The sequence below is a fragment of the Phaseolus vulgaris genome, chromosome 2, assembly GCF_051622355.1.
Source record: "Phaseolus vulgaris cultivar YP4 chromosome 2, ASM5162235v1, whole genome shotgun sequence".
In the NCBI taxonomy this organism is placed as follows: domain Eukaryota; kingdom Viridiplantae; phylum Streptophyta; class Magnoliopsida; order Fabales; family Fabaceae; genus Phaseolus; species Phaseolus vulgaris.
Genome location: NC_143499.1, coordinates 41,728,363 through 41,741,627, shown reverse-complemented (window position 1 = coordinate 41,741,627; position 13,265 = coordinate 41,728,363). Strand labels below are relative to the sequence as shown.

The following is a 13,265-nucleotide window of genomic DNA, read 5'->3' as shown; positions in this document are numbered from 1 at the left end:
AAAATCAGCTTTTTAGAATTAATACGGAGCTGCAGAAAAAGAGTATGCAGAAGGAAAAAATTGCCATATTAATTGAGACACATTAACTTAAACCACCTACTTCCCACCTAGGCCTGTGTTTTAATCTGATTTCCAAAAAAACAAAAAAAAAAAAAGCCATCACCATCTTTGGACAAACCTACTGGTAGCAGATGATTTCCTTCCCCACACCTCTATGATACAAATGTTCCCCCAAAGCCCCCACCCAGACTTTTTCCAAATTACTGGTGCCCCATTCTAAAACAGTTCAAGTTCATTAGTATATATCCTAATGTTCATACAAATGAAAACAAATATTTCTAAAACATTAAGGAAACAAATATTTCTAAAACATTAAGGACAGAGTGGTGGACTATTTTGAATTTTTTTTCTTGGAACAATTAAAGGTTTGGTCATGGATTTCTTTAAAGTTGTTTTCTGTGAGTTTTCTCTTATCTGATTAGTGTTTATAACCATATATATGTATGCTCTCGATAAAAAAAAGGTGTTTAGGATGATGGGTTGGTGTTTGTTTTGATTTTTTAGGGGAATTAGCTTTTGAGGTAGTTGGGTGAGGTAGGACTTAGCTGTTTGATTTTGCGAGTGTTGGTAGTGGAATTCTCAAGTGGAGTTTGATGTATTCAGAGAATGAAGTGTTCGTTTCTATATTTTGTATAAGGGTTTAATCACCCTTTAAGTATGTCACATTTATTTATTTTTTCTTATTGATAAAAAATAAAATACAAACATGTATACACAAATAAAATATGCTTATTAAAAAGAAAACAAAAAAATTTGACACTAATTAATTAGTGTCTCATCAATTAAAATTACACTTCTTTGACCTATAAATTAGACAAAAAATCTAATTTAGGATTTATTCAAGATAATCCTTTCATTGGTATAATAGGTTTTCATCTAGTCTAGTCTGTTATTAGACTTTTTTATTAATAGGTATAGTCTACCTATGTATCATTTTTGTTAATATAGGGTTTTGGTCTAGTTTCTATATTTTTTTTTTAATAATATTTTTTTTATGTGATGACAAATTATTGTTGTTATTTGAGGTGTGCAGGAATGTCAAGTAGTATGATGATGCCTAACATAAAAAAAATTTATAAAAAAAGAAATTAAACAGAAAATAATTTTAAAGTTTTCAATATAAAATTAGTTTTTATCAAAGTTTGTACTTAAAAGACACGTTGATAATTAAGGAAGAACATCTTATTTAAATTGTTTTTAATCTCAATTTTTAACATTATTGTGTGCGGAAACAAGATTTTTATTTAAGAATTAGACCTCTTGAATCACTTTTTCATTTTTTCGTTACAGATACCTTTTAAGTGTTCATCAACATCACACGAAGATCAATAATCATCGAAAGTTGAAGTTGAACTTCCCAAAAGCACCACATTCTTTCACTTGGAGAGAATGATCCGGTAAGAATAACAAATAATTAATGGTGAAATGCAAACATTCTGAATAGTAAGATAGATACGTCATGCAGTTGATATGATCTAAATTGAAGGAATTTCAGTACTGATTAAATGCCTAGATGCCCTGATAGCTTTAGATATTCCAAAGCAGAAGTTCCTAGTTTTGCACAAATTTCATCTCAGACAAGCCATTTGTGTCAGGAGAGCCTCTTTGCACAGTAAATGACCCAAAAAAAATCTGAAAATGATTTAAGTGATGAAGCTAGTAGCTTCATTGTTTGAGTGGCATGACATTGATGAGATACGATAAGATCTGGTAGGAAATAGGAAATAGTAGAAGGATGGGCATTTTGTAGGACAATGTTGAAATAATATCTGGCTAATGGAGAACAGATTTTGTTTGTTGGATTATAAATTTGTGATTGTGATCAGAATCCAAGCTGCATTCCATCATTTACCTTTAAAGGAAAGCATGCACATGCTATGCTATGCTATCCTATTCTTAGATCATGGACTGATGGGATGTATGTCACTCCCTCACTTTTATTTCTTTTAATCATCATCATTATTTCAGTATTTTATTTCAATAAAATATTCAATTATCCTCTTTATTGCACAGACAATTATGTATCTTGATTTCACTTTTGTTTCTATTTTCATTGTTTATGAAAACTCCAAAATGTTTCTAATCTTGACTACACAATCTAGTTATGTTATTATGTAAATCTTGAAAAACAAATTCAATAAAAAGCCTTGGTTGGTAGCATGAGAAATAATAAGTGCAATCTTGAACCTAGAAAAAGATATTTGATGTCTCTTGTTTTGTATGTACAAAACGACAACTAAATATTGATCTATATCTTTCACCAATGAGTGGAGTCGTGAATCTTAAAATATATTATTGTTATGTGTGAATATATTTTCTAATATATATTGCTAAATTACTTTTAAAAGAAGGTTATAAATATTTTATATTAGATTGATATATTTACATAATTAGATGATGCTTTTAATTATTGGCCCCTCTTATTGTTTAACCTTGTCTCCGAGATGATGATGGTGAGTTACATTGATTTTACATACTGGTGACAACATACCATTTTAGTTCGTTAAATGTTATATAAGTTGAAATTGTTAAATCATTTCGTAATAAGGTGGTTGGAAGATCAGTGGACTGCGGATTGATCCGTCTTTTATAAAAAGTGAATTTTATTTTGTAATTATTTATTTATTTTTTATTTAATTATTTGTTGTAGTTATTGATATTGTTATTTGGACAATATAAATATAAGAAAAAAAATTGAATTAAATTTTAATATTTTAATAAAAGAAGGTTTAATGTTTAATGAAATAAAAAAATATCAATAATATTTCAATAAATCAAATGATGTATAAAGAAATTAATGTAAATAAAGTTTCATATAAAATATTAACTACCACTATTTTTAATTCCAGAAGCATAATTTTTTTTTAAATGTGCCAAAAATAAATAAGGGCGAGTTGACGGACTAACCTTGCTTGTGACCCATATTGCTTGATGAATTAAAAAGATTGACATGTTCCGCCTAAATGATGACGAATTGAGAGATCGATTCGTCAAGTCTAACCCACTTTGTTATCCCTAATTTTAATTTAAGTTAAAATAAATTATGAATCAATAATATTTAATTGAATGGTGTGGTATGAGTTTAAGAAAAATCTACTCAATTACAAACCAAATTAACTAATGCAATTAAAAGGAGGTTAATTTTATGGTAAAAATGTATTATATTCATTAATTATAAATTATTTATTTTTCTATGATACATGCTATTATATTTTTCATCTAAAATATGATAAAAATATATAATAGAAATAAATATTAAGAAACTCAATAACTAATAATATTATAAAATAATTAAAAGGAAATACTAAAAACATAAATATATTTTTAGAATTCTTGTCTTTTGGAAAGTTTTTCATGGGCGACTTCCTACAGATCAACATATTAAAAAATAAAGGTCTGCATATTTGTTCTATGTGTACGCTTTGCGAAAAACACGATGAATTTATTCAACATTTATTTTTTGAATGTGCTAATGTTTTGCGTATTTGGATTTGGGTTCGACACATTTTTCCTACTTATGATTTCTCTAATGAGAATGATCTTATTTCTTTTATTAAGAGTGATCGTAGTCCATTGGTTAAGCTAGTTGTGATAACTTTTTCTATTTGAATGATATGGCGTGTGAGAAATTATGTTCGTTTTCAGGATAAGATTGAGGTTTCTAGGACTATTTTGGTTATTAAATATTTAACTTGTCTAGTGGGTAATTCGTCTAAAGCTTCAATGAAGAATGATATGTTCGATTTCAATGTGCTCAAGTTTTTTGGTATTAACACTCGTACTGGTAAAGTTTTACGTCCTCTTCCTTTTAGATGGGAGTTTCCTTCACCAGGCTGAGTTAAAATTAACACTGATGGGACTGCTAAGGATTATCCAAGTATTGCCGCTTGTGGAAGTATTTTCCGTGGGAGTATGAGAAAGTTTATTGGAGCTTTCTCTGCGTTTCTTGACGTTCAGATTGCTTTGATTGCTGAATTTTATGGAGTTATATATACTTTGAAGGAAACTCAAAAATTGAATTTTATAAAATTGTTTTTAATTTAATTAAATAGTAACTAATTATTTTAATATTTAAAATTAGTTTTTATTTAATAATTTTGTTGTAATAATATCTTGTTTTATTTCATCAATTCTCGAAATGAACTATAGATTTTGTTTATATGCTTAATAATTACTAAGTTATTTACTTAATAATCAATTTTCTAGTCTTACCATTAAACAAACATCTACCGATATGTTGATTTTCTTTTAAAATTATTTATTTTGATAATATATATATATATATATAATTAGAATACATTTGATAGAGATATTAACACCAATTCAAAATGACAATGACTAAAAAGATAAATTTAAAGTTGGTGATAAAAAATTTATCCTAAATTTTAAACAACTAAAAACATATTAAAATCAATTTAAAATACAAATCTATAAGAAGAAGAAAAAACTGGTCATGAATATATATTGGTTTGAGTTATAAAAAGATAAATCTAATAACTGAACTGAATATTTGGCTGTTTTGATTTATAATTCATTTATTTTTCAATTCAAACCAACTCAATAACTCAACTTTTTTTAGATTAGTATATTTTACGCTTTATTTATTTATATTTTTAATTTTCTTATGAATGTGTTAGAAGTCTCTTAATTGAACCATTTTTATTAAGTAACCTATTTTTTTTTATAATTATTAGCATAACTGAATTTCTGTAATTAGAGTCCAGAAGAAGTCAAATTACTTAAACAATATATACCGTTGGGAAAAAACACGCTAGACGAATAAAAAATAAGCATAATGCAAAATGTATCAGAAAAAATAATAATAAAAGCACAGATTGAACTGACATTTATATTGTATAATCACAAAAAATGTGGAAAAGAGTGTTTACTATATATAAAAAGATAACAGCAGGTCGATTAAATATGAAAAACTCTATAACAAAATATTACCAAGAATGATAACATTTTTCTGTTTACATAGATTAAACATTTTTAAATTAACACATTTTTTCTTGTAGATACAATATTTTCTTTCTACATGATGGAATAATTTTTTTTATGTCCACTAAAAACTTTTTCAATCTCATATGACTTTCAGAAATTTTTATATTGAAGATGTATTATTTTTTATATTTCAATTGTTGAGATACTTCTTCGTATATAGGATATGCTTTATGATCTTACCATCATATTTTGATAAGTTTCTATATACAGAAAAATCATTGATGATGCAAAGATAACATGTATCTTGAAAGTTTCATTAGAAAACCCATCAAATACTTTAACACTTTCATCCCACAACAACATTAAATCTTTAATTAGTGGACTTAGATAAACATTTATGTCATTTCTTTAGTGTCTTTGACCGAATAAAATTAAAGACAATATCATGTATTTTTGTTTCATGCACAATGCACGAGATAAGCTGTGAATAACTAGTAAAACAAACAATAAACCAAGTTGATACTCAAATTATCAATCAGATTCATTCCATCTGTAGCTAAACCAAGTCGTGCATTTTTTTACTCTTTACTGAGATCAGGAAAGTCATAATCAAATTTCTTCAATCGCATAGAATCAATTAGATTAAGATGCATGCCATTACATTTTCTCCCATTTGCATGTCATATGAGGTTTTTAACATCAATTGGATTTGCAAACAAACACTTAATCCTTGGAATGATCATAAGATATCACACAACCTTCATAAGTGGTTCATCCTTTGTCATCTCTTAAATATTATCTTCGTCTTTATCTTTCAACTTGTAATGTGATAACCCACACCTCATACATTTTTTCAACAATTCAAATTTATTCATGTATAATATGCAATCATTAATACATACATGTATTTTTTTTTATACTTCATACTCATCAAACAAATAATCTTCTTGGCCTTAGGTAGAATATTTCCCTCTTGAAGCATTTAATTAAAAAAAAGAAGAAGCAATTCCACAAAGTTTTTATTAGTACATCCATTAATTACCTTCAAAATCATCAATTTTAACACTGTTGATAACTATGTGAAATTAGTTGATCTAGGATATAATGTGTTCCCAAATTTTGGTAACATTCAATTTTCTCTCATTCAAACAATTAATGTCAGGACACAAATTATAAGGTGAGGCTATGCATTAAAGATGACCTTCAATAGGACACAAATTTAACTTACAAGGTAGTGTTGGTTAAGCCTACATAAAAAAAAATATATTATTTAACTATACCGTAGGTTTGGGGGACACTAAAATGGATATAAAATTAAATAATTATTAAGAAGTTAACTTTAAGCCTATCTCAACCTTATAAAATTGGTTTATGAGGTGAGATAATCTACTATGAAATGTCCTAATCTCTAGTCGATATGAGATCTCCAACAATAATTAGAAACGAGAAATTGAAAGTGTGAGAAAATGAAAATGTGAGACAAATTTTATTTTTTTTCTCATTAAATAACTTAGCGTGGGCTAAGGTGACAATAATGTCATCTTAGTGTCGCTTAGACCTATGCTAAATATAATAAAATATTAATTTGCATTCACTTCGTGTCTCCATTCTCGATGCAGTATCATTCTGCAACTTATTTTTTGATTGTATATACGTTGTGTTCTCATTCTAGATGTTAACTTATTCTTATTATTTTAATAATTTTTAACTTGTATTCACTTTGTGTCTCCATTATAGACATCCTCATTCTAGACGCTAACTTATTATTATTATTTTAATAATTTTTAGTGTGAGTTTAAAAGTAAACATAATATTTGACATTTATTTTTGTGTGTAACTTAAGTAGACTTCATCCACCTAATGACTTTTTTTTATAACACCCTTTTTATTGACAATTAAAATAAATTTTTCTTGTACTGTTTCAAACCGTCGTCTATAAGAATTTATTAGACCATAATTTTCTAACTGAATCATCGCCTTTTTAAAAAGGAATTATAAAGACAACAGTTTTCAAGTTAATTATTATCATGAATTTATTTTTAAATTTATCACCGCGTTTTATACTACAACAAACAATCTAAACGTTGTCTATAAATATCGTCTATCATTGTTTTGCGCCAGTGTTCCTTTCTTCTATGATAAAAAAAATTGTGGTATACATAATTCTTTAAACAGTAAATTGAAACAAGCTAGTTAAATATCTCAGACATTTCTAACACCTTTTTAAAATCTCTATCTCCCTTTTCTAAAATTGAACGTAGAGTTCCAATTGGTCAAAGATTCAGCTCCCACAATTTGCAATATAGCATTAGAAAATTTAAATTGATTTTCCCGTTAACTACTACATAAAGAATAAAAAGTTTTAAGGCATCAAAATTGAATCCTAATTATTTGTGTAAAAGAATTTGAGGTTGTAATTGGAGTTAAGGTTATCTAATGGCTTTTCATATTAAAATCAAGTACAGTCACCCATGATTAACAACACAACATGACATTTTGAATCCAAATGTGTTTGAGCTCTAAGTTCCAGTGCATATGCTGACTACTCTTACAAAATTAAAGTTTCCCGTGGTTTGCGTCACTGTGATCTATCGTTGCGTGCCTTTTCTTTCTCCAAGATTTTGAAGTGACTAAATAATTTTGAGACGTGACATTTTCTTCGAGATTTCAATGTTTTTGATACGGAAGATAGGTAAAAAAAAGTATTAGATGCCATGTTTCTGCCACAGCTCCACCCAAAAGATGCCTGTCACTCACACAAAAAAAGTACGAGAACGTGAACAAAACATGAAGAACATTACCTGTTCCGGGTCTAGATGAATTGTAAACATGAAACCTGTGGCCTAAATTAACCAATAATGTTTCTATCAGGTTCATGATTCATGAACCAACCTAAAATCTTTTTAAACGATTCCCAAAGAGTCCCTTCCGTTAACAGGATCAGATATCAGTCGAAAGATAACATGTGAAAAGAGCATATTCCACCCAAACGTTAAACTACCATCAAAGGTATAAAGTGTCTGATTTGAAACAGTAATCTTGTTTCTTGCCAGTTGTTCTGGAATAATATATATATATAAACCCACAGGTAGCCCTCTGTTGCACTGCAACCATTTCATCATTTTCTGAAAAATATATAGAAAAGGGAGGCCCCACTCCACCTGCCCCAGAAACTGCATTGCCGAAATGAAGAATTGCGATGAATGGAAACCTTTCCTAGTAATGATAGCAATTGATTTTTCTTTAACCATGGTGAACATTCTTCTCAAGAAAGTCCTTCAAAAAGGAATGAACCATTTGGTTTTCATCACATATCGTCTGTCAGTTTCTACTATATTTTTGGCCCCCATCAGCTACTTTAAGGAAAGGTAGGCACCTTCAATTTCTTTTCTTATACAATATTTTTATGAAACCGAAACCATTCCCCAAGCCACATTAACAAGCTAATCTCTTTAAGACAAAGTTGGAAAATTTCACGTTGCCAGCATCCATTACTGAGATGCAGTTATATGTAAACCTTTTAACCTTTTGGAACATTGTTTTTATGTTAGCATATGCAGACAACCAAATTGTAATAATCATTGCTAGCCAGGATGTTAATGCTCAGATATGGAGCCATTTAAGCAAGAAGAGAGAACTTTTGAGAGATCTTATGTAACTGTATTTTCTTGCAGAAATAGAAGACCACGGCTCACATTTCAAATTTTATGCTACCTTTTCTTCAGTGCCATTATTGGGTTAGTCTCACGAAAATACGATCTTAACTTCTTTGCGATTCCAATTCTCAATAGATGTTTATGCATTATGGTTAACATGATAGTGGAAAAATACGTAACGAAATGACACTTTCTTGTAGGGCATCCGTCACACAATACTTCTTCCTTTTGGGGATCCAATACACGTCAGCCACATTTGCCTGTGCCTTTGTCAATACGGTGCCAGTGATAACCTTCATTATGGCATTGCCATTTGGGTATGAAACTATGAATATGTAGCCACTTTAGATCATGTTTTGACAAATTTCTTCATCAAAACTTCTAGGGAAAAAGAAGAAGAAAAGATTTGATATTTTTCATAAATACAAGAGATTTTACACTGATAAAGTTTTCTCGGATAAGTTTTCTAGATTTTTAATTTTTTCAATGTATCTTGTTCTCTTAGTAAATATCGCCACTCAAACAGCTAAATGGAAGATAAATGAATGCATCATCCTTTCCCTTTTCTTTTGATTCTACTACAGGCTAGAAACAGTGAACATTAAATGCAGAGGTGGGAAAGCGAAGATTCTGGGTACATTTGTGTGCGTAGGAGGGGCATTAGTGTTGACACTTTACAGAGGAAAGCCCTTGTTTGATGTCTCTCACTATGAAACAGCAGTTCCTCCAGTAGCCATGAGATCAGCAATGGACCAAGCTGCTTCTAGTGGTAGAACAACACAGAAATGGACCATTGGTGTAATAGCTTTGGTTATGGGAACCCTCTTTTGGTCTTTTTGGTTTATTCTACAGTAAAAAATAGGGAAGAGGTATCCTTGCCAGTATTCTAGCACAGCCATCATGACCTTCTTTGGAGCCATGCAAGCAGCTATTCTTGGTTTGTCCACTGGCAGCAACTTCTCCTCCTGGGTTTTCACGGACAAGATTCAAATAATCACTGTTCTTTATTCTGTAAGTCACTATCTTTTAAGTTCTGCATAATCAATTTTTTCCTTGTAAAAAATAATTACGTACAATTTTTGTTTTTAAAACCAAAACTACGTCATGTTAAACATTTCTTTACTTTATTAATTTATTGTTTTTTAACATAATTATTTCATAATTGGGCGATAATAATTTCTTGACAATATCTCTTATTTCTTATATTATATTAAATAAATACGTTTTATACTTCAAAACAATAAATATATTTTATAAATTTAAATATTGGTCCTTTAAAAGTTTGCATCGCTTCTTCTCCAAATAATTTTTTTTCTTTTGGGTTTATATTAATTTATTTAACCTCTTTAATATTTTTTATTCTAAAATACCATTTTCGAAAAATATATCACAGATACTAAAATCAAATGATATATTTATTATAAAAATTAAACATAAAACAAAATATATTAGTAGAAAATAATAAATTAACTTTTTTCAGAAACTAAATGTTTTAGGAACAAAAAAAAAACAACTATACTTCAGGGATACAAAGACATATATAAACCTTTTTATTCAGTACTTCCTATACTTAAAACATAATCTTTTAATAATACATTATATATGTGAATTTGATTTTTTTTAATTACTGCAAACGAGAATTAAAAGAGATTAAAAATAATATGTGTAAGGACTAAAATGAAATAATTAAAGAAGATAAATAACGATGTTTGTAGGGGATAGTTGGGTCAAGTGTGTGCTACGTGGGCATGTCATGGTGCGTGAAGAAGAGGGGTCCGGTCTTTACGGCAGCATTCAGCCCTCTTGTTCAGATAATGTCTGGCATGATTGATATCCCAGTCTTGCACGAGCAGCTGCATCTTGGAAGGTTATTTCTTGCATGTACCTAGCTACCTATTCTAACTATGCCATCTTCTTCTACAAAAACCACTTAACCCTTAAACTAAATCTCACTTGGTTCTTTTTTTTTTTGTTTAGTGTGGTGGGATCCGTGTTGGTGATGATCGGGTTGTACATTCTTCTTTGGGGCAAAAGCAAGGACATGATGCAGAATAGTGCCACTAAGTTTCTCCAAGGAGTTGAGGAAGCCAAGGAACAAGAACCACAAGTATAACGTATACATATACTGCTGCTGTAATTTCTTGTATGGCGCCACGCAATGAATCAAGTGGCAGTACTTTATGTTTATCAGTTCAGATAATTTCAACCATGTTTCTGTCTTCCATCTCTTTTCGTATTTGAAGTAGGAAACTAGTTGTTGGCACTGATACAGGTAGATGTAGATGGAAAAAATGTTTTTTAAAAATTAATGGTTAAATTGAAAGTTAATTTATATAAATCATACATACAAAATATTATATTAATCTTAAATATTTTAATATTTTATTTATATAAATCAAAATTGACGTAATGTGTATATATATTTCAAATATTGTTAGAAGTTTTGTTTTTATGCTTAGATTATCATAACCTCCGATAATGAATGCGCTTGAGAGAAATTTTATAAACTTCTATTACCTAATAAGGTTTTTATAGAATCTCGTTAAATAAGGTTGGTTTCTATCAAGATCACACGTTGAAAATAGTTTGGGTTAAATGGAAAAACGTATACAAAATAAAAGAAGAAGGTGATCTTGGAATTAAATTTTTAAAGTCATTCAATACAAGCAATAGTAGATAAACGGAAGTGGAGGATGGGACAGAAAGATAAGATCCCTGAAATGACATCCTAGAATCTATGTATGGGTCATGGTGGTGGAGGATGCGTAACGTCTGCGGGGAAGGAAACGAGGGAAATTAGTTTGATAAGAATTTGGGTTGGAAAGTAAACTCAAGAACAAGAATAATGTTTTGGGATAATAGATGGATGAGAGAAATCTCCCTTACGAATATATTCCCTAGACGACTATATGCAGATGCAAAACTGAAGCAAGAAACATTAGATGAGGTAGGTAGATGGAAGATAATAGGTGTGAGTGGTGCATAGAGTGGAGGAGGGTATTGTCTTTATAGGCAGAGGGTGAAGCCTAATTTTTTTGTGGAAAACTAGATGTAAATAGTTAGTGTAAAAGGTTGGAGCACCCTATTTTTATATATATATATATATATATATATGTTGTTGATAAAAAAAAGTGGATGAGAGGAGTTGGTTTGAATGAAAAATGCCTCAAGTCTCTAGACTCATGCAATAATTAATTTAAAACACTTTAAGGACAAAAACAGAGGATGAAATTGAACAATATACTGTCAAACCAGCATGTAAAAAGCTACAAAATATTTGCATAGGTGAAGATTCTAAAATGTATACATGCACTATTATGGAAAGTAAAGGCGCTACCTTTGATGCAACATTTTGCATGGAGGATAATATTAAATCGTGTAGCAAGAAAGGAAAATTTGTGCCATAGGAGAATAATGATAGATAATTCTTTGTGTCTTGGGTGTGAGTTATGAGAGGAATCAATTAACCACCTATTATTTAGTTGCAAGATAGCAAGTTTTGTGTGGAATATGTGAAGCAAATGGATAGATTATGTCTGACAGAGATAAAGGTATGAGCTTGGATAAGAAATAGATTTCAAAAATTCACTTTCACATTGGTGCATATGCCCCGTAGCATGCATGAAACCTTTGGAGAAATAATTTGGTAGAGGGGACAAAGGATCAAAGTGGCGCCTATGACACTTTACACCAGCAGCAGGTGCCCAAAGGTTAGATAACCTGTTAAGCAAATGGACAATGAAAGTAGATTTGATCGGGACTTAGAGAGTCATTAACTTTTTGTGCCTGGTGTTAATTGATGTTACTCGTATAATTATAACAGAGTGTATAGAGAGAAGCATAATAACAGGATTAGGCATCGATTAAGTTGATCCAAATTGAATAGAATCAAATGTAGGTGATAGGAAAAAGCCACATAGCAAACGACTGATAGGTAGAGGTAAGATTTTTGAATTAATGAGTCCATAACGTGAAGGCTGCTACATTGCAGCAGGGTCGATATAGCTTTTAGTTTGGTTGTATCTCCATTTCATATTCCATTACTTCCATTTCAATAATACATAATATGTTGTTATGGAATGCCTCACTGTTCAATTGCTATACAACTGTAAGGTTTGGAAAAATAAACAGGCATTAGTCGTGGCAATCAGAGGCTGATGCAACTAACAGGTGCAAATCACTCTTTTGACTAGCCATACATTTAAGTTGCAGAGAATTGACAATAAACCATAAAAACTATGCTCTATTGGTACTGTAGGTCCAATAGGTGACTGTATCATTGATGACAATATGCATATTGGGTATGATGAATATTAAATGTAGAGGCTATTAGGAAATCGTTCTTTAAGAATTTTTGAAGAGTTAATCTAATAATTTTTTTAGTATAATAAGTAAATAAATAATTATTAATTTTAACAAATATATAAATCATTCTTTTATTTCAACAAGTACATAAACCATTCTTATTATTTTTTAATTTTCTCATAAAACTAAATAGTCAAGTATTATTTGTTGTTATTGTTGACTACGATTGATTTAAGGTATTTATAAAAAGATTACTCACATAAATAAGATAGATAAATATAGCGTCCTTAGAAGATAAGT

At 29.7% G+C, this 13,265-nt stretch overlaps 1 pseudogene across 1 annotated transcript; it reads left to right on the top strand.

Moving 5' to 3' along the window:
• Window positions 1-8,120: 8,120 nt before the first annotated feature.
• On the top strand, window positions 8,121-10,880 carry LOC137812154 (WAT1-related protein At3g30340-like; annotated as a pseudogene). The gene is made up of 6 exons (XR_016518769.1): window positions 8,121-8,372; window positions 8,679-8,741; window positions 8,861-8,977; window positions 9,245-9,671; window positions 10,376-10,527; window positions 10,638-10,880. The product of XR_016518769.1 is annotated as a WAT1-related protein At3g30340-like (transcript).
• Window positions 10,881-13,265: the final 2,385 nt, after the last annotated feature.